The following is a 24,471-nucleotide window of genomic DNA, read 5'->3' on the forward strand; positions in this document are numbered from 1 at the left end:
ACCCGGGGCAAGGCAAGTAATTTGCACCCCCTAACCCGTGGATTTGCGCCCCCTAACCTGTGGATTTGCGCCCCCTAACCCATGGATTTGCGCCTCCTAACCCATGGATTTGCGCCCCCTAACCTGTGGATTTGCCCTAACCCCAGATGTTGCGCCCGGTGCGGCTGGTCCCCCCTGCACCCCCCACGCTACGCCACTGGCGATTAGGCTCCTTTGAAGTGAGACCGAGATGATCCCATTGTCTCCCTCTGCCCCATTGCACCCTGCTCACCTCTCTCTTCTATCCTATCCTTGGGGCTGGCCCTGCTATTAGGCAAAGTGAGGAAAGCACCTCACATGGCTGATGCGGTACTTTCTTCTATCTGCCTTGACATTCATGAAGGTCCATGATTCCAAGTGTTGTGAAAGAGGGAGAAGTCCCTTTCTCTATGCCATCCATCATTTTATACACCTCTATCTTGTCACTTCTTGCATGCCCCTTTCTCTAAACTCAAAAGCCCCCAACGCTGCAACTTTTCTTTATAAGGGAGTCACTCCACTCCTTGATCATTTCAGTTGTCCTTTTCCCAACCTTTCCCAACTACCATCTCCTTTTGCTGACACCCCCAGGCCACAAACACTTTCCCCAGACTATATGCGGCCTCAGCCCAGTATACCTGAAGGAGCGTCTCCACCCCCATTGTTCTACCCGGACACTGAGATCCAGCGCCAAGGGCCTTCTGCTGGTTCCCTCACTGCGAGAAGCGAAGTACAGGGAACCAGGCGGAGGGCCTTCTTGGTAGTGGCACCCACCCTGTGGAACGCCCTCCCATCAGATGTCAAAGAAATAAACAACTATCTGACGTTTAGAAGACATCTGAAGGCAGCCCTGTTTAGGGAAGTTTTTAATGACTGGTGTTTTAATGTATTTTTAATCTTTTGTTGGAAGCTGCCCAGAGTGGCTAGATTGGCAAAACCTATTGGTGTTTCGCAACTTTCTGACTAGTTGCAGGACCTTAGCCAGACCTAGCAGAGTAAACGCAGAATCCACGGAAGCAATTGGCGACTTGGCTGCAGACAGGATAGACGAAGCAGGAACCAGGAGCTTGCAGTTAGGTGTTTATTATATACAGTGGACTATTTATAGGAACAGAACACGGATCTTATGCTAGCTCTCTCTGATACGACTCACAACTCCTACACTGACACAGAACTCTAAACCTCCCGAACTCTGAACTAACACATTCCAGTTAGTAGGCCATTAATTATCACTCCCTTGAGAGAGCTTGACGAATCAGGGAGCAGTCTCCATGTCTCTGTTATCACCAGGCAGACTTACTCCTTCAGATTGCCTTCTGGCTGTCTGCCAAACCTTAATTGACTCTCTGTGAGTAGCTGCACATACACAGTTTCCCAACAGGGCAGGGTATAAAATTGTTGTTGTTGTTGCTGCTGCTGCCGCTGCCGCTGCTGCTACTGTTATTACAAAATGGCCCTGCTCTGCAATTTTCAAGTGATTTCCCCAGGCTAGAATGCCTTCTTGAACTGTGACAGGGCCTCTTTCTTGCCTGAAGAGGAGGGAGAAACCTTTGACTTTGGTGTGTGCTTACTTCACCAATGTGGTTAGTGTCGCATTCATCGTCACAGCCACTTTTTGACTCTTGCTCCACTCTCCGTTGACATGTGGCCCCTGGGAGGTCACTCAGATGTATATGTGGTCCCCAGGCTGTTAAAAAAAGGTATCCCCATGCATTTTAAGCCTCTGATTTCTGAGCCATGCATTTCCCCTCCTCCCATAAACACATCTTCCTCTGCCTTTTCCCCCCCTCCCCTGGCAGCTGGCTTCGCTTGTCTGTCTCACTGCACTCCAGGGATGTCCTTGGGCTTCTCAGGAATGGGTTCAGCCAGGTAAGAAAGCAGGAACATTATTTATTTGTCAGAAAAAGAGAGCGACTCCAGAATATTCTGGCCTATCTCATCCGTCTCACACCAACAAATTACCCATCATTGTAGCAGGAAAGGGGTGGTGGTGGAAAGGATACAAAGATTCCTAGGGGAGCACAGGAATATACACAGGATATAGCAAGGCTTAAACCCCCTGGACAGGATACTCAATAAGTGATGACTAGGCCCAGCCACAATATCAGGGGTAGAATCAGCTCTACTGCAATGCAAATACTGTGGTTTTGTGTGTTTCCTCTTACAACTTTTGTACTTGTCCGGGAGGAATGCTCAAGCAGAGATACTGATGTAGAATAGAATGTCCCTATTTTCACCTGGTGACAGCAGCCACGAAATTAAAAGATGCCGGCTTCTTGGGAGAAAAGCAATTGACAAACCTAGACAACATCTTAAAAAGCAGAGACATCACCTTGCCAACAAAGGTCCGTATAGTTAAAGCCATGGTTTTCCCAGTAGTGATGTACGGAAGTGAGAGCTGGATCATAAAGAAGGCGGATCGCCGAAGAATTGATGCTTTTGAATTATGGTGCTGGAGGAGACTCTTGAGAGTCCCATGGACTGCAAGAAGATCAAACCTATCCATTCTTAAGGAAATCAGCCCTGAGTGCTCACTGGAAGGACAGATCCTGAAGCTGAGGCTCCAATACTTTGGTCACCTCATGAGAAGAGAAGACTCCCTGGAAAAGACCCTGATGTTGGGAAAGATGGAGGGCACAAGAAGAAGGGGACGACAGAGGACTAGATGGTTGGATAGTGTTCTCGAAGCTACCAGCATGAGTTTGACTAAACTGTGGGAGGCAGTGGAAGACAGAAGTGCGTGGCGTGCTCTGGTCCATGGGTTCATGAAGAGTCGGACACGACTAAACAACTAAACAACAACATTTTCACCTGAGGAATGTTGGAAGAGTTGCTGTCAGCTTCTCTCCCCCCCCCCCCCGCGCGCCTCAGTTTTGCCCTTGCAGACCTCAGCAAGGAGGTGAATTGGGACAAAGCTAGAATTAGATGGTTGCACTGGTCATTGTTTGTTGCTCTCGGCCCTCTACCCTGCCAGTCTGAATGAGCACCAGCTGCCACTGATTGCAACTGATGGCTAAACACAGAGAATCGTATAATTGTACAGTTGGAAGGGACCACGAGGGCCATCTAGTCCAACCCCCTGCAATGCAGGAAGCATTCGCCCAACATGAAACTCGAACCCACGACTCTGAGATTAAGAGTCTCATGCTCTACCAACTGAGCTAAGATGATCACAGCTCTTTTATATTCAGGCACAGCGAAATTAACTGACTACTAAGGACAACCAAGACTCCAACCATTGCCTTTCTCTATTCCCTCAATGAATGAGAATCCCTGCTGCAGGCCTGTGTTGGGAGCACTGTCAGAGGAATGTGTATATTACACAATATAGGATATGATAGCCTATTCACCTGGTTCCAACATTAGTATCCTTTTGTTGCCAGCTTAAAACTTTACTCTCAGGCATTTGATGGCATGTGATGTTCTGCTTTTACTGAGCATTGGGTTTTTATTCATTTGCATGTTCAGACCCAGAAACCTCCCCCTGAAATAAATTCACACTTGACTCAAATTTTAGTTTTGGTTTTTGGCAGAATTTAGGCCGCAACTTTATTGATTACAGAAAGTGAATGGTTGCATAGGATCTGGTTCGACTAGCTCCCTGCCATGCAGGTAGCGCTGACCCAGGGCACCAGCATAGGTCAGCCAAGGGTGAACACCTGGATAAGCGGAAAGCCGGAAACAGGCTCTCTCCGCCACCCAAATGTCCCCCTGGACTCTGGCACGGGCACAACCCCCTCTCAGGGGTTGACCAAACCATCGAGTCCCTGGATTCCTTTAACGGAATACCCTTCACATAGGGATGGTGAGACTGTTCTCCCATCCCTATCACCTGAACCAGAGCCTATCCGCAACCTTACAAGTCGTGACGATTTGCTACATGGCAGGCGAAATCCAAATGGCAACAGCCAATCCGCCAAGTGGGAAAATTCCTGCCGTGCCCCTGTCCCAACGACAGAAGACACACGACAGCATAGCAAGGTCAAGCACACAAGCCCTAAAAGTAGGGAGAGGTGGGCGGGTGTTCTGAATGCACGTGCCAAAAGAAGAAGCTCTGGGTCACGTGAATGGGCATAAATAGGTCCCTCGATCCCTTTGGACTCTGCCCCTTTGGCCCGATTGAACCCAGCATCGAGGGACCTCCAATCGGGTGTTGTGGCTGATAAATCGTACCCACCCACAACACAGGGTGTTGGTTTCCAGGTCTCACCGCAATACTCCCTCTTTAAGGGAGGACCCGATTTGTTAACTGTATATTTTGCCTACCTTGATCTTGTTATTTTTTACATACTTTTACTGTTACAGGCATTCATTGTTGCTTTGCTGCTTTGTACATTCTATATATATTCACATTTCCGTAAGTTACCTTGTGTCATTTTTGAGAAAGGCGACCGAGGCTGCAATCCTAAACCCCCACCCCCTTACTCAGGAATAAGCCCCACTGCATTCAATAGGACTTGCTTCCAAGTAGGTATGGTTAGGCTTGTGCTGTAAGATGTTTAATAAGCAATAATAGATGATACGTTAAGTTACCAACACCTGAATCCAGTTGTCAAGGCTCAGCAGAGATCCCATCAAAAAGCTGTTAACACAAACTGTGTGAGTTGTCGGGGGTTTCATAGCTCTGTGATGGCCATGGAATTCTTGTCTTTCCCCCCTTGTCAGTGACCAGGTATGCAGCTGAAAGTGCCTGAGCCATTCATATAACAAGGCTCCTTTCACACCAAGCGATTTGACACTCTGCTATGAAGAGGTAAGCACAAGAAGGAGATGGCTGGAAGCTATGCACCACCTTTTTTCACACACAACTTCCCACCTCCGAATACAACAAAAGGTGGCAGACACAGGAGAACACCTGAGTACCATAATTTGCTGTCTTTGGTTATTCTTTTTTTGCAGCTCACAATATTTTGATCTGAGAAAAACTATTACTGTTGGTGACAAATTGTTGGGGCTTTGTTGGGGTACACCAGCCGACATCCATAGACCTGCCCCTCATGTTTTTTTCCGCAGCCTGGAGTATATAGTAAAGGTAAAGGGACCCCTGACCATTAGGTCCAGTCGTGGCCGACTCTGGGGTTGCAGCGTTCATCTCGCTTTATTGGCCGAGGGAGCCGGTGTACAGCTTCCGGGTCATGTGGCCAGCATGACTAAGCCGCTTCTGGCGAACCAGAGCAGTGCACAGAAATGATGTTTACCTTCCCACCAGAGCGGTACCTATTTATCTACTTGCATTTTGATGTGCTTTCCAACTGCTAGGTTGGCAGGAGCAGGGACCGAGCAACGGGAGCTCACCCCGTCGTGGGGATTTGAACCGCTGACCTTCTGATCGGCAAGTCCTAGGCTCTGTGGTTTAACCCACAGCGCCACCCACGTACTTGAAACATATTCAGTTGTAGTACTCTGTGCCATGGGATTTGGATGGCCAAATATGAAAATGAGGAGAAGCCAGATACTTGCCTGCCCAGAAGAATCCCAGATACTTGCCTGCCCAGAAGAATCCCAGTCAATGGAGACATTGGGTTCCTTCCCTTTCTTCTTCCACTTTAATCAAATATCTGAAGGGCTGTCCCATGGAGGATGGAGCAAGCTTGTTTTCTCCTGCTCTGGGAGGTAGGACTCAAACCAATGGCTTCAAGTTGCAGGAAAGGAGATTCCGACGAGACATATGGAAAAACATTCTGATAGTAAGAGCTGTTTGACAGTGGAACGGTCTCCCGCGGGAGGTTGTGGACTTTCCTTCCTCAGAGGCTTTTAGGCTGAGTTTGAATGGCCATCTGTCATGGATGCTTTAGCCAAGATTCCTGCAATGCTAGGGGTTGGACTAGATGATCCTTGTGGTCCCTTCCAATTCTAAGATTCTATGATTCTAAGTCCTCCAAATATGGGTAATTGATATTATGGTTCATCTCTCTGAAGATTTTGCAGCCTGTGGACTTACCAACCTGAAGAGTTGATGTTTGTTTTTAATTTCTTTTCACTTTTCACTTTTTTTAAATACTTTTTATGCTGTTATTGTTTGGTTTTATGTTTATATAGTGTTCTTTTTTGTTAATATTCTTTATTGATTAAAAAAATGCATGTCTATACAAACATTATGTACTATCTCTTAACAGGTAGAAAAAAGAAAATTATATAAAATAGAAAAATTATAAAGAAATTAAAAAATAAAAAATAAAGAAGTAACAAAGATAAGAAACAAAGAAATAAAAAAAGGACAAAGTTATTTACATAGTAAAAGTACTCATCGACACAATCCTTCCCATCCTTCTCATTATACAGTTTGATATAACATTCTTTTTACACAGGTATGTTTTTATATTGTTCTAAACTGCAGTGATATATTTTTATAAGACAGCTGTTTATAAATCTTTTATAAATAAATAAATAAACAATTGATTGATTGATTGACTTTAGAGACTGCGAAAGGGCCCATGGCAAACTGACTCCACTCATCCCACGCAAATTCATATTCCCGGCGAGGTTTCCATTCATTCTCGGGAAGTAAATATTTGTTGTTTCCCTCAGAAGCGCATGTTGCAATGATCTCTGCAGAGAAACATCACTAAGCTTCAAATTGCTCTGCTCAAATTCCCAGCTGGCCGCTTAAAACGCAGATAAGACTTAATGGTTGAGATTTAAGCAATGGAAGATATTTTTAATGCTTTTGTACATAATGACATCTCAAGAGTCTTGCTAATGCCTAGGGAGGAGCAGATTCTTCCCACACCCCATTCATGCCTTTATTTATCTATTTATTTCCCTTTGGTTTGTTCTGCCTTGTCTTCCATGCCTCCTGAGTCCTGCCTCAGCTAGAAGAACGTCTAAATTGAGGCATGCTCAGTTTGCCAGCTATGGTTTTCCCAGTAGTGATGTATGGAAGTGAGAGCTGGACCATAACGAAGGCTGATCGCCGAAGAATTGATGCTTTTGAATTATGGTGCTGGAGGAGACTCTTGAGAGTCCCATGGACTGCAAGAAAATCAAATCTCTCCATTCTGAAGGAAATCAGCCCTGAGTGCTCACTGGAAGGACAGAACCTGAAGCTGAGGCTCCAATACTTTGGCCACCTCATGAGAAGAGAAGACTCCCTGGAAGAGACCCTGATGTTGGGAAAGATGGAGGGCACAAGAAGAAGGGGACGACAGAGGACGAGATGGTTGGACAGTGTTCTCAAAGCTACCAGCATGAGTTTGACCAAACTGCGGGAGGCAGTGGAAGACAGGAGGGCCTGGCGTGCTCTGGTCCATGGGTTCACGAAGAGTCGGACATGACTAAACAACTAAACAATAACAACAACAACAGTTTGCCACAGCCTTTGCAGTTCACATGTATCAACAGCTTTCCCTCCCCTGCCATGGACACACAGCTTTTGCTAGCAATGTACATGTGTGCATTGATAGCTTTCATTCACTGCACTTGATTATGATTTTGCATTACTTGGTTGCAGGAGTGCCAATTTGAATAAAATATTGGGGGAACCCAGGTGAGCCCTGACCCGCATATTCGATCATGTGATGTAGCACACACATCCCATTTGAATGGAAATGCCCATTAACTTTTGGGGGCCCTGGGCTCCTCAAATATTTTATTGTGGGGGAGGCAAAGAGACCTCAGTCCCTAGGAGTTGGCTCCTATGCTTGGTTGTTGCTGTGGGAACTCTTCAGGAAATAAACTGGTGAAGGAAAACCAGTGCTGATGTGATCATAGGGTGATGATGATCTCTCTTTCCACAAATATATCTCAAGGTGATGTACAAAATGTAACAAGCAAACAAATAAAAGCAGTTAAGAACAGCAAAAGAAAAAGAACACACAAGATTATTTTTATATAAAATAAATAAATACAAAATGGATTTCCACAGGAGAGACCCAGGACAGGTTATTTGGACATAAATGTATTCAGTTGATTCTGGAAAACACAGATACAGTGGTACCTCAGGTTACATACGCTTCAGGTTACAGACTCTGCTAACCTAGAAATAGTACCTCGGATTAAGAACTTTGCTTCAGGATGAGAACAGAAATCACACGGTGGCAGCATGGCAGCAGTGGGAGGCCCAATTAGGTAAGGTTAAGAACAGTTTCAGATTAAGAACGGACCTCTGGAATGAAGTAAGTACGTAACCAGAGGTACCACTGTAGTAGGCAGGTTCCTGTATCTCAGCAGGAATACTGTTCCACAAAACAGGGTCTTTGAATGCTTTGCTCTGAGTGAACTGGACTCCTAATAACTTTGGAAAGTGCAGGAGAAGCTCTCCTGTAGACCTCAGTGACCTACTGAGTTTATAAGGCAGTATTTCATGTACAGGGGTATATAGCTGTATAGGGGCTTACACATTAAAAACTTTCCATAGTTCTAGTTACAGGTAGGTAGTCGTGTTGGTCTGCCGTAGTTGAAACAAATTAAAACAATTCCTTCCAGTAGCACCTTGGAGAACAACTAAGTTTGTTATTGGTATGAGCTTTCGTGTGCTATCTGAAGAAATGTGCATGCACACGAAAGCTCATACCAATAGCAAACTTAGTTGGTCTATAAGGTGCTACTGGAAGGATTTTTTTTATTAAAAACTTCGACATTGGCCCAGTAGCAGATTGGCAGCCCATGCAAATGAAGTGAGCAAGGTGTTATATGGTGGTTGTACTTTCCCCCCTCAAGCAACCTGCACTAGTGGCCAAAATTGTGGAAACCTTTTGGGAAAAGTGTATTTCCGAGGTTTGATGGCTCATAACACCTGATTGGCTCTCTAAACACTCATGCTCATTGGTTACATTCAAATGAAGGAAAGCTACTGGATATCAACCTAAGCAAGTTATGCTTCCCTTTCCTGGTTATTTGGCTATAACTTTTGATAGACTACAGATAATTGACTACAGATAATTGAACAAACTTTGTTGCATTACATTATTCATTAAATTATATTTCCATTGATATATACTTTTATGGTATTACTCCAAAAAATAGTGGTGTTATGAGCCATCAAACCTCAGAAGTACACTTTTCCCTAACGGTTTTCACTATTTTGGCTGCTAGTGTAGTTGTCGTGTGTTCTGCACTAGCTGCGTCCTCTGGAACAACCTCAAGGGTAGCCCCACATGGAGCACACAACATACCCTCAAACATTTCTCCGGCGAAAATAGGGACATCTTATTCCATTATAACAATAACAATAATATATCTAACCCACCCATCTGACTGGGTTGCCCCAGCCACTCTGGGTGGCTTCCAACATATATAAAAACATAATTAAACATTAAACATTTTAAAACTCCCCTCTACAGGGCTGCCTTCAGATGTCTTCTAAAGGTTTTACAGTTACTTATCTCTTTGGCTCCAGGGTTGCATAAGTCTTCAACATTTCTCCCATGAAAATAGGGATGTCCTACCATAGCCTCTGACATTTCTCCAATGAAAATAGGGATATCTAAAATAGGAAAAGTGGGACATTCCAGGATCGAATCAGAAACCAGGACGGCTTCTGTAAATCTGGGACTGTCCCTGGAAAATAGGGACACTTGGAGTGTCTTATCTCAGCTTTTGTAGCTGGAGTCAGCCAGGGCCCTGTCAGGAGTTCAGCTTACACTCGAGTAGGACCCTGGCCGAGACACGTGCCTGACTGGCATGTTCTCTCCATCCTGGTCAATCGTTCAGGAGCTTCAAAAGCTTTCTTCAGCCCAAACATCACAGCGACCGATGCCAACAGACACCGGCACACTTAGGGATCCACAAAGTTTGCGCAACTTGCATAACAGACCTCAGCAACTCAGCATTTTGGCTGATCTACTTTATTTACATATAAACACACCCAGAGCACTGCAACATGGCTCCCTCTCTCTCTAGCATCAGACAGCAAAAAGAGAAAAAAAAACACAAAGGACAATAATTCCACTTCACGGAATTCAGTAACACAAACATCCTGTCTCTGTCACTTCCCACTTTGTGGAGTCAAAACATACACCGTCATGTGATAGACAAAAATCCCATGCCTGCAATCATGGAGCAGGAATTCTAACAGGCCCCATCCTCCCAAGCCAGGTGGAAAAAGCCAAGCCAAGCAGGTCTTCTAGGTCTCAGAGCCAAGATGGCCTCTGGCCTCTTCAGCAGCCTCAGTCTTTGTAGCTGGAGTTGGTCAGGGCCCCATCCATTCCTTGGAAAATAGGGACACTTGGAGGGTCTGACACAGCAGTAATCCAAACATGAGGTTACCAATGCATAGACAGTTGAGGTCAAGCCAGGAATGGTCATAGCTGTCTTGCCAGCACAAAGGACATCTGTACCTGCACCAGCACCCCTAAAACGCTCACCTGTTTCCTTACGGAAGAGTCTTTCAGCCATGTCATTAGCCGTGCTCTTTTGCCATTTCACCTCCCTCAATTCTTTCCTGACACATGAGCTATCCTGGGCATCTTCTCCAGGAATGTTCAACACTTTATAAGGTGCCAGGAAAAAAAATGAACCTTTTTCTTTCCTGCGGTTTTGTAACCCTGACCCAGCAGCTGTTCTCTAACAGATGACAATGTAAATTTAGCAAGCTTCCTTATAAATAAATATCTCTGGAGTGTTCCTACCGGATTTAATTGTATGCATCCTACTTCTGTCCACAAAATTAAAACATTAATAACAGTCACTGATTGTTTAGCCACATGAACTCTGTGGCGTGTGTGTGCGCGTTTTAAATTAGGCTGTTCATTAAGCCAAGTTATCTGCATATTCAGCTACAGACTTGCTGCTCTATGAAACAGACTTTTGATTCATGTGTTATATAGTGATGTGCTCACCCTAGTATGCCTAAGACTTGTGTGTCAGCACTTCAATTATAAAGCCAGCTTTTATTGGCTTATAGCTCAGCTGTAAAATCTTGCTATCGGCTCCAGATATGACAGGCAATGTCTCTGTTCTCTAATTCATTATTTCCTGCCAAAACCCAAAGATTAAGCTCTAATCCGATGGGCCCACTTTCCACCAATTAGGGCCACTTCACGACACTGCTCTCACTTCAAGGGTGCACACAAATGTCACATGCCATGTGTGCATTGAAACACACATATTGGTGAAAATAATGCACCAAAGGAGACCATAATAGGGGAAATTGCTTGAGAAAGATATCCCTTCCAACTCTACAATTCTATGATTCTATTTGACAGTGGAACAGTCTCCCTTGGGAGGTTGAGGACTCTCCTTCCTTGGAGGTTTTTAAGCAGAGGTTGGATGGCCGTCTCTCATGGATGCTTTAGCTGAGATACCTGCATTGCAGGGGGTTGGACTAGATGACCCCTGGGGTCCCTTCCAGCTCAGCATGGTATAGTGGTTAAATACACCAGAGCCAGCGTGGTGTAGTGGTTAAGAGTGGTGGACTCGTAATCTGGTGAACCAGGTTCGCTTCCCCGCTCCTCCACATGCAGCTGCTGGGTGACCTTGGGCCAGTCACACTTCTTTGGAGTCTCTCAGCCCCACTCGCCTCACAGAGTGTTTGTTGTGGGGGAGGAAGGGAAAGGAGAATGTTAGCCACTTTGAGACTCCTTCGGGTAGTGATAAAGCGGGATATCAAATCCAAACTCCTCCTCTTAATATTTTATGATTCTGTATTACTCAAAACTGCATACAAAAATGTTACTAGTGGAAATTCATACTAAAATGCTGATTTTCCATGGGAATTTTTTTTTAAAAGAATTTGCTGTGGAAATGTGGAGAACATTACTTAGGATTTGAAATATAAGAAATTTAGAGAACTGAACTTGAAAGATTCACCCAAGAACTAGCACTGTTCTGGTGCCTTGCCATCAAATGGCGAAACTGAGGAAACTATTTAGACATCTTTCAACAAAGTTGCCTTCCTTTTATTGGGTGGTAAGAAAAAGAAAAATCTCACACTTCTAAAATGTATCTTAAACACATATTCTGCATTTTTTCAGCTCAGTTTGCCTTTGATTGCATCACCAATTGGTTCTTTAAATGCTTTAGATGCAGCTGTGATTATACAATGCAGGGCAGCTATCTTAAATCCCATCTGTCCCCCAAAATGTCACCCCATTCCTCAAAAACTCATAATTTTGACTGATTGCCACTTGCTGCAGAGTTTGGGCACGGTTTTTCTTTTAAAAATCATTTGATCAGTTAGCATTAAATCTAAATGTAACATCACATTAATTTTTTTACCTCCCCACCCCTCCTGGTTCTCCATATTCTCTGCACAAATTTATCATTAATTGTGCGATGGTGATAGCTGTTCCTAGAGCCACACATTTTGGGACGATGACATCCTTTCTTTTACAGACAGCCATCATGCAAGCGATGGAGCACTGTTTGCAAGTGGCTGATACAACGTGGTGCTTGCACAAGCTATTTCAGACATCTCCAGAGCTTTCCACAGCTTGCTGCAATGGCGCCAGCCAAAGGCATTTTGCCGTCTGAGGCAAAGGACAAGATGGTGCCCGTGTGCTGATGCCTGCACAAATTGTGGCTGAAACTCAATTCCACACTGGTGAGAGCCCATTCCCACCCCCCAACAGAACTACAATTCACAGAATTCCCTGGGTAGAAGGATTTATTGTTAAAGCGTGTTCTCTTTCATAGAGAGCACGTGTTGCGGTGGGGTCTGACAGGCCACCCCTCTGTTGCTGGGCGGGTTAGTATGGATGACCATCTGCAGTGATTGGGTGGTTGGGTTACTGGGCAAATTTTGGTGTTGCCATTTAGGGGGACAGACCAAAGGTTATAAAATCAAGTCACGCAGCGTTGACTGGGCTCTTTTGCTGCATGCATCGGATCACCTGCCCACCCTCCCTAATCTAGGGCTATTGGGTTGACCTTGCTATGCCTGTCATGGGGTTGCCTGCTTTTGGGGCAGGGGCCTGGTAGGAATTTTGTCCATTTGGCTGATTGGCTGGTGCCATTTGGTTTTTGCCTACTGCGTAGCAAATCGTCACAACTTGTAAGGTTGCGGTTAGGCATTGGTTAAAAAATTGGTCGGTGGAGGGGTAAGGATTGGTGGTGCCTGCCCCTCCAATGCTGCTGTGGAAAGGGAATTCCATTATAGGAATCCAGGGGCTTGCCATTCTTTCGTCCATACCCCTGAATGGGGCTTAGGGCCGCGCAAGCCCCAGGGAGCAGGTGGGGGGGTGAGGGTCTGGTGCCCAGTTCCATGCTCTCCCCAATATTGTTTTCCCTTACTGGCTTTTGCTGGAATCCGGAAGTCAGTTCTGTCCCTGGGCGTGGGGACAGATAGTCATAACCAATGCCTAAGCAACCACTCACATTTATGTATTTTAATAAAGTTATGGCCAAAATTATGCCAAAAACCTTAAACAAAAATTATGTGTGAATTGTGAATTATTTAGGGGTGGCTTGGGGGGACATTGACACGCAAATTGCTCTGGAAATGGTAGGTCTGTGTGAGTAACAGAGGTCTCCTAGAAATGCTAATCACCCTTAATAAGCTACATTTCCCAGGATTCTTTGGGGCAATCTGTTAATTTAAAAAAATGGTCTCTAATATAGGGGGCTGTTAAGGCCTTAGATCTATCAAAAAAACCAACAACAGCAACCCCTGTGAATACAGCCTTTGTCCGATGTGTTCATATTTACCGAGCCTGTCATGGTTTTTATACACCTCTGTCATATTCATGATGTCTTTCTATTTAAATATGTTTTTGCTGGTAGCCTTGCCAGCTATCCTAGCTGTCACCCTCCTTTTCACCTCTCGTCTTTCCTCAGGTCAAGCTGACTTTTGGTTTCATGATGTGTCAAAAGAGCTATTTGCACATGCTGGGCCAGCTGTCAGTCACCCCCATGAAGCTGTGAACTATGTAAAGAATGTTATTGTGCACTAAGCAGCCTGGCAGGGCATGGGCCAGCTTTTCCATTAAAGAGAAATAAAGGTAGCTGCTTAGTAAGAATGGAAATTTTATATATAAATACACACACACACACACACACACACACACACACACACACATAAATACAAGCACACCTATTCCCATTAGTCTTGTTAAAAAAATAAATTGTGACATCTTTTCCACTGTTGGCTTCAGAACACCACTATGCAATACAGGTCCCTCTAGGATTCCTCTTGCAAATATATTCTTATGCCTGTGGGTGGCAATTCCATACTTTTAAGCTTTGGCAGAATTCCATCCCAGGTACATATATAGGAAATATCTACCTTTAGTCCAACTTACACATGGTTTCACTTTAATAACCAGCTGCACAAATATAATATGGGCTTGCCAGTAGGACATGTGAAAAGGTTCTAGGGGTCTTGGTGGACCACAAGCTTAACACAAGTCAACAGTGTGATGTGGCAGCAAAAAAAAGCTAATGCTATTCTAGTTGCATCAACAGAAGTGTAATGTCCAGATCAAGGGAAGTCAAAGTACAGTGGTACCTCAGGTTAAGAACTTAATTCGTTCTGGAGGTCCGTTCTTAACCTGAAACTGTTCTTAACCTGAGGTACCACTTTAGCTAATGGGGCCTCCCGCCGCCACCGCACGATTTCTGCTCTCATCCTGAAGCAAAGTTCTCAACCCAAGGTACTATTTCTGGGTCTGTAACCTGAAGCGTCTGTAACCTGAAGCGTCTGTAACCTGAGGTACCACTGTACCGCTCTATTCTGCCTTGGTCAGACCATATCTGGAGTACTGTGTCCTGTTCTGGGCCCCACAATCTAAGCAGGATATTGACATGCTAGAACATGTGCAGAGGAAGACAACCAAGATGATCAAGAGTCTGGAAGCCAAGCCTTGTAAGGAATGGTTGAGGGAGCTTACTATGCTTAGCCTGAAAAAGAGGAGACTGAGAGGAAATACGATAGCCATCTGCAAATATCTCAAGGGCTGACACATGGAAGAGGGAGCAAGCTTGTTTTCTCCTGCTCTGGAGGCTAGGGCCTGAACCAATGGATTCAAGTTACAAGAAAGGAGGTTCCAACTAAACATCAGGAAGAACTTTCTGACAGTAAGAGCTGTTTGACAGTGGAACGGACTCCATCAGGAGGTTACAGACTCTCCTTCCTTGGAGGTTTTTTAAGCAGAGGTTGGGTGGCCATCTGTCATGGATGCTTTAGCTGAGATTCCTGCATTGCAGGGGGTTAGACTAGATGACTCTCGGGGTCCCTTCCAACTCTACAATTCTGTCATTCAAGGCAAGGCTTGTCATCATCTTCATCATTACTATTAGCATTTATATCCCACCTTTCTCCTGAAAGAGCTGAAGGTGGCATACAGTACATCGTTCTCCCCCTCATTATTATTAGTTTTAAATAATAATTTTCATTCGTTTTCAATTACACTCCAACAATAGCCTCATTATAACAATGCCAAAGTAAGATGCGTGGGGTATACATAGTAAAATTATCATTATGGAATGGGGCGTCCCTATTTTCAATGGATAAATGTTGGAGGGCATGTAAGATCAGAGACAAAAACTGTGGTATGAAAAGTTACCTACATCAGAGCTGTTCTTGGAACGCTCTACTGAAAAAGAGGGGAGACGGGGAGGACTCTAAGGGAAGCAAAAAGGAAGGAAGGAAGGAAGGAAGGAAGGAAGGAAGGAAGGAAGAAAGAAAGAAAGAAATTGAAAAAGACTAGCAACAATATATTTATAAGTGAGTGAGGCATTCTGCACATTCAGATTTGGTATTCAAACATGTGCTTCTGAGATCATGGATGTTGCCTTTGCTGACATCCCTGAATATCAATCTGTGTTGCTGAGGGGAATGCGAATGATGTCCAGTGTAGCATAAGAACAGGTCCTAGAACAGCTTCTTCTCTCAGATGCTCAGATTTGGCACCAGCCCAAGACCACAATTCTGCTAACACAGCCGGAACATTAATATTCACACCATGTTCAATGCCTCTCAGCTAGAATGTGGTTTTTTTGTTTTTGAGTCTCTAGAATGCCAGAGAACGAAGGAGGCCTGGGAGGCTTCCAAGACGGTGCTATTTCCTCTTCTGAAATAAGTGGAATCTCTCTTACTCGCTCATGGATTAATGGTGACCTCTGCAGATGACTGTGTAATGATGGGAAATGCCCACCGAGAAAGGTACGCCTGCAGGAATAATTAGAGGCACCATCGCTGCGGAAGGACTTATGCAAGTATCTGCAATGAGCAGGGGCTATATTGGGAGAGATACTGTTTGTGCACACTTTTCGTGTTACAGCTATTCATTTCTGCACCTAAAAAGGGGGGGGGGATGATAAAATATGAATAACTGGCATTTGAATCCAGGCAGACTTTGACTCTACACCAGAAATGCATAACGAGAGGCAAAAGGTCAGTTTGGGGTCTTCCTTATCCCATCTCTAAAGTTATGTGCAATCGATGGATAGGGGTGGTAGACACAAGTTGGTTCACACATACAGATGCCTCGCTTGATTTTTCGGTGTGTTGACCTCAGTAAACTGATGATTTAAAGCCCTAAACGGCCTCGGTCCTGTATACCTGAAGGAGCGTCTCCATCCCCATTGTTCAGCCCGGACACTGAGATCCAGCGCCAAGGGCCTTCTGGCGGTTCCCTCATTGTGAGAAGTAAGGTTACAGGGAACCAGACAGAGGGCCTTCTCGGTAGTGGCACCTGCCCTGTGATGTGAAGGAAATAAGCAGCTATCTTCTCTTTAAAACACATCTGAAGGCAGCCCTGTTTAGGAAAGTTTTTAATATTTAATGCTGTACTGTTTTTAACAGTTGATTGGGAGCCACCCAGAGTGGCTGGGGAAACTCAGCCAGATGGGCGGGGTATAAATAAAAAATAATAATAATAATAATAATAATTATTATTATTATTATTATTATTATTATTATTACAATGAACACACATCAGAGGAAGTCAGGCTGTGCCCATGCCTATGTTCCCATATTAGGACTTCTGCCCATATAGCCATGTGCATGGGATATTTACATGTTAAAGACATGGGAGGTGCTGTGGTCTAAACCACTGAGCCTCTTGGGCTTGCTGATTGGAAGGTCGGCGGTTCGAATCCCTGTGACAGGGTGAACTCTGTCCCAGTTCCGGCCAACCTAGCAGTTCGAAAGCATGCCAGTGCAAGTAGATAAATAGGTACCACTGTGGCGGGAAGGTAAACGGTGTTTCCGTGCTCTCTAGCACTCATCACGGTCCTCCATGTGCCAGTAGCAGTTTAGTCCTGCTGGCCACATGACCCAGAAAACTGTCTGTAAACAAACGCTGGCTCCCTCGGCCTGAAAGTGAGATGAGCGCCGCAAGCCCATAATCGCCTTTGACTGGACTTAACCGTCCAGGGGTCCTTTACCTTTACCTTTCATGCTATATTTTCATCTTCCAAAGCAACTACTCTCTTCCGAACTTAAAAATGGAAAGCGTAATGTTGGTGGTGAACAAAAGAGGTTCAAAGACTCTCTCAAGTCAAATCTTTAAAAATGTAGTATAAACACAGACAACTGGGAAACACTGGCCTGCGAGAGCTCCAATTGGAGAACAGCCTTTACCTAAGGTTCATGGGCTTTGAAGATGCTCAAAATCAGGACAAAGGGAAAAAAGTGCTAAGAGGAAGGCGCGCTTGGCAAACCCTCACCATGATCAACTCCCACCTGGAAACCTATGTCCCCACTGTGGAAGGACATGTGGATCCAGAATTGGCCTCCAGAGTCACTCACGGACTCACTGTTAAAATTGTGTTTATGGAAGACAATCTTACTCAGCTATGAGTGATTGCCAAAGAAGAAGGTGATATTTTCATGAATCTTGACCCTCTCTCCTCCCAAGTAAATGCCTAAAGAGGAACCACATGGGCAGGAACTGTCGGAAAATCAAGTGATGGGCATGCATTGAACCAGCTCCTCATTTTCTTTCTAAGTCCTAATGACTCTGAGATGATACCTTTCGTTAAAAAAATATCAGTTCAGTTCATTATGTACATGTTAAGATTTGCAGCTCACTCCAGCCTTAATGTTCAAAACGGGTAATATATCACACATGCTCCTTATCTGATTCCTCTTCAGAGATCCCTGGTAACTTATGCCACAATTGCTCATGTTTTTTACTGATGAGAAAAGGCTGGTAAAGAGTAGCTGTAAGTAGGGTGGGTTTTAAAAAAAAACAAAATTTGGGGGGAATTCTTTGAAACTTTCATGAGGAGAGCACTATTGTAGTGACAGGGGCAGTTTTTCCCTTTTACTTATGTCTTACTGTCACCAACCACACTTGCGCAGGGGCAGGGTGTGTTTGAATCCCAACATTTCCCCCCAGATTACCCTGATTGTAATATTGTTCCCTGGCATTATGCGGCATGGCCGGCCCTACCATTAGGCAAAGGGAAACAACTGCCTCAGGTTGCAGAAGCTCCTAGCTATTGGAAGACAGATCTGTGTATCCCCGTGGCCTCTCCTGGCCCCTCGTAAACTAACGACAGATACAGTGGAGCATGCTATTCCATTGCCAGTGTTGAGAGCCAGTGTGGTGTAGTGGTTAAGAGCGGTAGTCTCGTAATCTGGGGAACCGGGTTCGCGTCTCCGCTCCTCCACCTGCAGCTGCTGGGTGACCTTGGGCCAGTCACACTTCTTTGAAGTCTCTCAGCCTCACTCACCTCACAGAGTGTTTGTTGGAGGGGAGGAAGGGAAAGGAGAATGTTAGCCGCTTTGAGACTCCTTAAAGGGAGTGAAAGGCGGGATATCAAATCCAAACTCTTCTTCTTCTTCTTCTTGATGTAATATCCGACTACAAGTCAGTGTCAGCACATGTAATGGGAAGGAGCTCCATCTTGTCCTTTGCCTTGGGCAGCAATCTGTCTCAAACTGTTTCCTTTCAGGGGCATGGTGGACACTGGAGACAGGTTCCACTGCTACCTTCTGCAACAGTGGTAAAAATACATTTTAAGGGATATTGACCCCACTGCCGCCATAATGGCAAGCCTCCCATGAACCCTTTGCACCTTTTTTCTCCTTCCCCTCAAATTGCCCCTGGTTTCACAGGCCCCAAATTTCACGTGCGCACACACAAATCTCCATAGGACGGCAATGGGACAGAGTCTGAGATACTCATACAACAGAAAAAAGTAAATCACATTATTCCTGAGCAGAGGAAGCCTGCCACTTTATTTTGAGAGCCAAGCCCTTTTTATATGTGAACCACCCTGAGACCTCTGGGTATAGGGCATGGGTAGGCAAACTAAGGCCCGGGGGCCAAATCCGGCCCAATCACCTTCTCAGTCTGGCTTGCGGACGGTCCAGGAATCAGCATGTTTTTACATGAGTAGAATGTGTCCTTTTATTTAAAATGCATCTCTGGGTTATTTGCGGGTCCTGCCGGGTGTTTTTTACATGAGTAGAATGTATGCTTTTGTTTAAAATGCATCTCTGCAGGGCATAGGAATTTGTTCATTATTTTTTTCAAAATATAGTCCTGCCTCCCACAAGGTCTGAGGGACAATGGACCAGCCCTCTGCTGAAAAAGTTTGCTGACCCCTGGTATAGGGCATTTTATAAATAATAATAATAATAATAATAATAATAATAATAATAATAATAATAATAATGTGTGACCCATTCGTATAATGAACACATTGAGGGAGTGGGCTGTACACCCCCTGGAAGGTTTCACAATGTATGTGCAATGCTGCCTGTTAATTATATATGCAACTTAACACTCAGAGGACTGTTCTCTACCCTGTTTCCCCGAAAATAAGGCAGCGTCTTTTATTAATTTTTGCTCCCAAAGATGTGTTAGGTCTTATTTTCAGGGGATGTCTTATTATTCCATGAAGAAGAATACGGTACACATATTCCGGGGAGGCCTTATGTTCAGGGCAGCCTTATTATCGGGGAGATCTTATTTTCAGGGGATGCCTTATACTACAGTGAGAGGCAAAACTGGAAATAGGTCTTATTTTCGGGGGATGTCTTACTTTCAGGAAAACAGGGTATGTGTTCTGGAACCCTGGGAAATTAGAGTTCCAGAATACACAGAGAAACATCCTCTGCAGTGGAATAATGAGTGCATAGACAAGATGAAGAGAGTCTGCCATTGTAATGGTGGCTCCCTAAGTGTGTGGATACGGTATGAAAAGGCCTGGGGCAGGGTTTTGCAACTTCTCTAAGTCGAAAGCCATATTCCCTTCTGGATGTAAGGCAGCACCAGTGAGGGGCGTGCCTGGAGGATAAAGGGTGTGGCCAAGGAAGAGTTTTGATGGGCTGATAGAGATGAGGGTTACCCATTGCTACAATTTGCTAAGAAGCAAGACAATTCTCTGCAGCCTTCATTAACATTCAGATCTGTGCAGACCAATTAGAGGGTTATGATCTAAACATTGATTATTCCCTCCTTTCTTTTTCTCACCAGCAATCCCAACAATGGATATGTGTCACCGGATGAACTCCACCTAATGATATGATTTGTCATATAATGATCTGTGATTGATGTTATAGGGATATCCTGCCCGCCACCTCGAATAAATAAATCTGACATTAGGCTCTTATTACAGATGGGTAGCCGTGTTGGTCTGCCATAGTCAAAACAAAAAAAATTCCTTCCAGTAGCACCTTAAAGACCAACTAAGTTAGTTCTTGGTATGAGCTTTCGTGTGCATGCACACTTCTTCAGATACACATCCAGTGTATCTGAAGAAGTGTGCATGCACACGAAAGCTCATACCAAGAACTAACTTAGTTGGTCTTTAAGGTGCTACTGGAAGGAATTTTTTTTGTTTTGATTAGGCTCTTAGCGTAAGTCATGGATTTGCTTTCTTCATTTATTTTAAGAAATATTGAGTTGTGTGATATATATACAGAGAGAGAGAGAGAGAGAGAGAAACTAACCAAAACTCTTAAAGTATGCAGATTTGAAAATTAATTTTGGATATATATAAAAGATGGAGATTGAATACCCCTCAACTGTCCTGATTAAATTGGGACATCCCATTTTGGGTGGGGGGCGCTCTCGCATGAGAGCATGGTGCCCAAAAACACAAGATATCACAGCACCCAAAAAGGCGCAATGGATCTTGTACCTCCTAAATGTTCTCAGAAGGTTCTTGAGGCAATAAGTGACAAAATCCATTGAAGATCCATATTCTGAGAGAAAATACATTCAGAAATCTGCACTTTTTAGAGAAGATACAATACAGTGATACCTTAGTTCTCAAACTTAATCCGTTCCAGAAGTCTGTTCCAAAACCTAAGCGTTCCAAAACCAAGGCACACTTTCCCATAGAAAGCAATGCAAAATGGATTCATCCATTCCAGACTTTTAAAAACAACCCCTAAAACAGCAATATAACATGAATTTTACTGTCTAACGATACCATTGATCCCTAAAATGAAAGCAATAAACCATGTACTACAATCACACAATCAATCAATTAGCAGCTGAACTGGGTTCCACACCATCACAAAAACAAAACAAAAAGAGCCACAAAACAAAAACGCAAAATAAATAGCAAAACCCGTCAGACCTCGGCATAACACTCAAAACGGAAGCGTGGCACTCAAAACGGAGCATGTTCAGCTTCCGAAAAAAGTTCGCAAACTGGAACACTTCCTTCTGGGTTTGCAGTGTTTGAGTTCCAAGTTGTTTGGGAACCAAAGTACCACTGTATATAAAAAAAAATGCACATTTTAAGATGCATATAAATGTGAACTGTCACACACATAACAGTCACAGCAGACTAATGTGGAACTGATACAGAACAGACATTATGGGTAATTGCTCAAAAACATGACACATACTGTATATGGATTGACTCACCCACCCCTGCTCTAAGCACTGCTATTGGGCCACCAAACCACAGTTTCTATTTTCTGTCAGCCAATGTCATCACAGGAATTGAACTTCTACAGAGAACCGCCCTCTCCCTAGTCTCCTGGCTAATGGCCGATCTATCTAGTTTCCTAAAGGGGTTGTCACAAGGTGTTCAATGGTTTTGCAACAGCCTTGGAGGTCAATGAGTAGCTCTCCGCACAAACGTCTGCTTGTTTATCAGATGATACATTATGTTGGTTATTGATTTGACTCAGCTGCTTTTTATCACCCGGCAGAAATGCTGCACTGACATCAATAAGAGAAGAAGATGGGGGGGGGGGGTGGAATGAAAAAAAAATAAACACACATTATTGACTTCTACAGAAACAGGGTTTAGCCTTTGCATTAGCACTGCAGCATTTGATAATTGTGAGTGAAGATGTCTCACTTTTGTGTGTCTGGATAACAGGAACGGAATTCTTCTGACCTGATGCCCTGAAACTACCAAAGAGAGCAAAATCCATTGCTTGTGAAAGTGGGTTGCTACAGAACATTAAGACAAAAATTAGGCTGCACCAAAATGCTGTTACTCCTCCTGTAAAGAGGAATAGACAGAACTGGTCAATGAAAGATAACAGCTCCCATTGTTGTTGCTGTTCCATCAAAGATAATTAGGCAACGTACCAGAAACAATGAGAAGACACCCTGCCCACAACCTGGAAATCTAATTAAATAATAGCTTTACAAACCATCTGTAGGACTATTTGCGGCAAAACAGAAGATCTGCAGCAATAATGGAGTCTCCTCTATTTCCAGTGTGGTGTAGTGGTTAAGAGCGGTAGACTCGTAATCTGGTGAACCGGGTTCGCGTCTCCGCTCCTCCACATGCAGCTGCTGGGTGACCTTGGGCTAGTCATACTTCTTTGAAGTCTCTCAGCCCCACTCACCTCACAGAGTGTTTGTTGTGGGGGAGGAAGGGAAAGGAGAATGTTAGCCGCTTTGAGACTCCTTAAAGGGAGTGAAAGGCGGGATATCAAATCCAAACTCTTCTTCTTCTTCTTCTTCTTCTTCTTCTTCTTCTTCTTCTTCTTCTTCTGTAACTAGCCAATCACTGAACGTCACTTTCGATCCTTCATTTGCATAACTATCTACAGTATCCCCCTGCTGGCCCAGCAGTGGCGTAGTGTGGGGGGTGCAGGGGGGGCCGGCCGCACCGGGCGCAACATCTGGGGTTAGGGCAAATCCACAGGTTAGGGGGCACAAATCCACGGGTTAGGGGGCACAAATCCATGGGTTAGGGGGTGCTTTGAGACTCCTTCAGGTAGTGATAAAGCGGGATATCAAATCCAAATTCCTCCTCCTCCTCCCCCCTCCTCCTCCCTCCTCCTCCTCTTCTTCATCTTCCTGCTTCCTTTGCCCTCAGTCCTCTGAACCAGTTTGAGTTAAGCTGAGGTGAGTAGTATGATAAGGCACCCCTCCATTGGCACCTGTTCAACTCAGCACATGTTGCAACTCAGTGCTTCGACAGCCATCAAGGATACCTTTTTGCCGGAGTCTGTGATGAGCACCCCTGTGGTTGGAAAGAATCAACCAAATACCAAGGCATGCCTCTGCTCAAATGAAAGCAGGGAGCACTTGGGCAGCTCAAAAAGGGGAATTGAAGAAAGACACGGAGGAGAAGGCTAATAATAATAATTTATATGCCACCCATCTGACTAGGTTACCCCAGGCACTCTGGGCGACTCCCAACAAAATATAGTAAAAATACAATACAACATCATACACTGAAAACTTCTCTGAACAGGGCTGCCTTCAGATGTCTTTTAAAAGTCAGATACAGTGGTACCTTGGGTTAAGAACTTAATATGTTCTGGAGGTCTGTTCTTAACCTGAAACTGTTCTTAACCTGAAGAACCACTTTAGCTAATGGGGCCTCCCACTGCCGCCATGCGATTTCTGTTCTCATCCTGAAGCAAAGTTCTTAACCCGAGGTAATATTTCTGGGTTAGCAGAGTCTGTAACCTGAAGCGTATGTAACCTGAGGTACCACTGTAGTTGTTTATTCCCCTGACATCTGATGGGAGGGCAATCTACAGGGCAGGCGCCACTACCGAGAAGGCCCTCTGCCTGGTTCCGTGTAACTTCACTTCTCACAGTGAGGGAACCGCCAGAAGGCCCTCAGAGCTGGACCTCAGTGTCCGGGCAGAACGATGGAGGTGGAGATGCTCCTTCAGGCATACAGGGCCAGAGCTGTTTAGGGATTTAAAGGTCAGCTGGGAGCCACTGTAGCTCTTTTACTACACTGTACTCTTTTACTGCTTCCAGTCACCAGTCTAGCTGCCACATTCTGGATTAGTTGTAGTTTCCTAGTCACCTGCAAAGGTAACCCCACATAGAGCTCATTGCTGTAGTCCAAGTGGGAGATAACTAGAGCGTGTACCACCCTGGTGAGACAGTCTGCAGGCAGGAGGGTCTCAGCCAGTGTACCAGATGGAACTGGTAGACAGCTGCTCTGGACACAGAACTGACCTGGTAGCCATATGCCATGGCCAGGATCTGAGGCAGCAGGCTTCTGAAGCCCAGTCCCATAAGCATCTGGTTGGCCACTGCAGAAAACAGGATGCTGGACTACAGATGGGCCTTTGGTCTGATCCAGCAGGGATTTCTCTATGTTCTTATGACAGCAAACAGATCAGATCGGAAAAGAGCAAGGCTGCATTTTCACAAGAGTTGTCTGCGTGATTTG

This window comes from Podarcis muralis, chromosome 3, assembly GCF_964188315.1.
Source record: "Podarcis muralis chromosome 3, rPodMur119.hap1.1, whole genome shotgun sequence".
Taxonomy (NCBI): Eukaryota; Metazoa; Chordata; class Lepidosauria; order Squamata; family Lacertidae; genus Podarcis; species Podarcis muralis.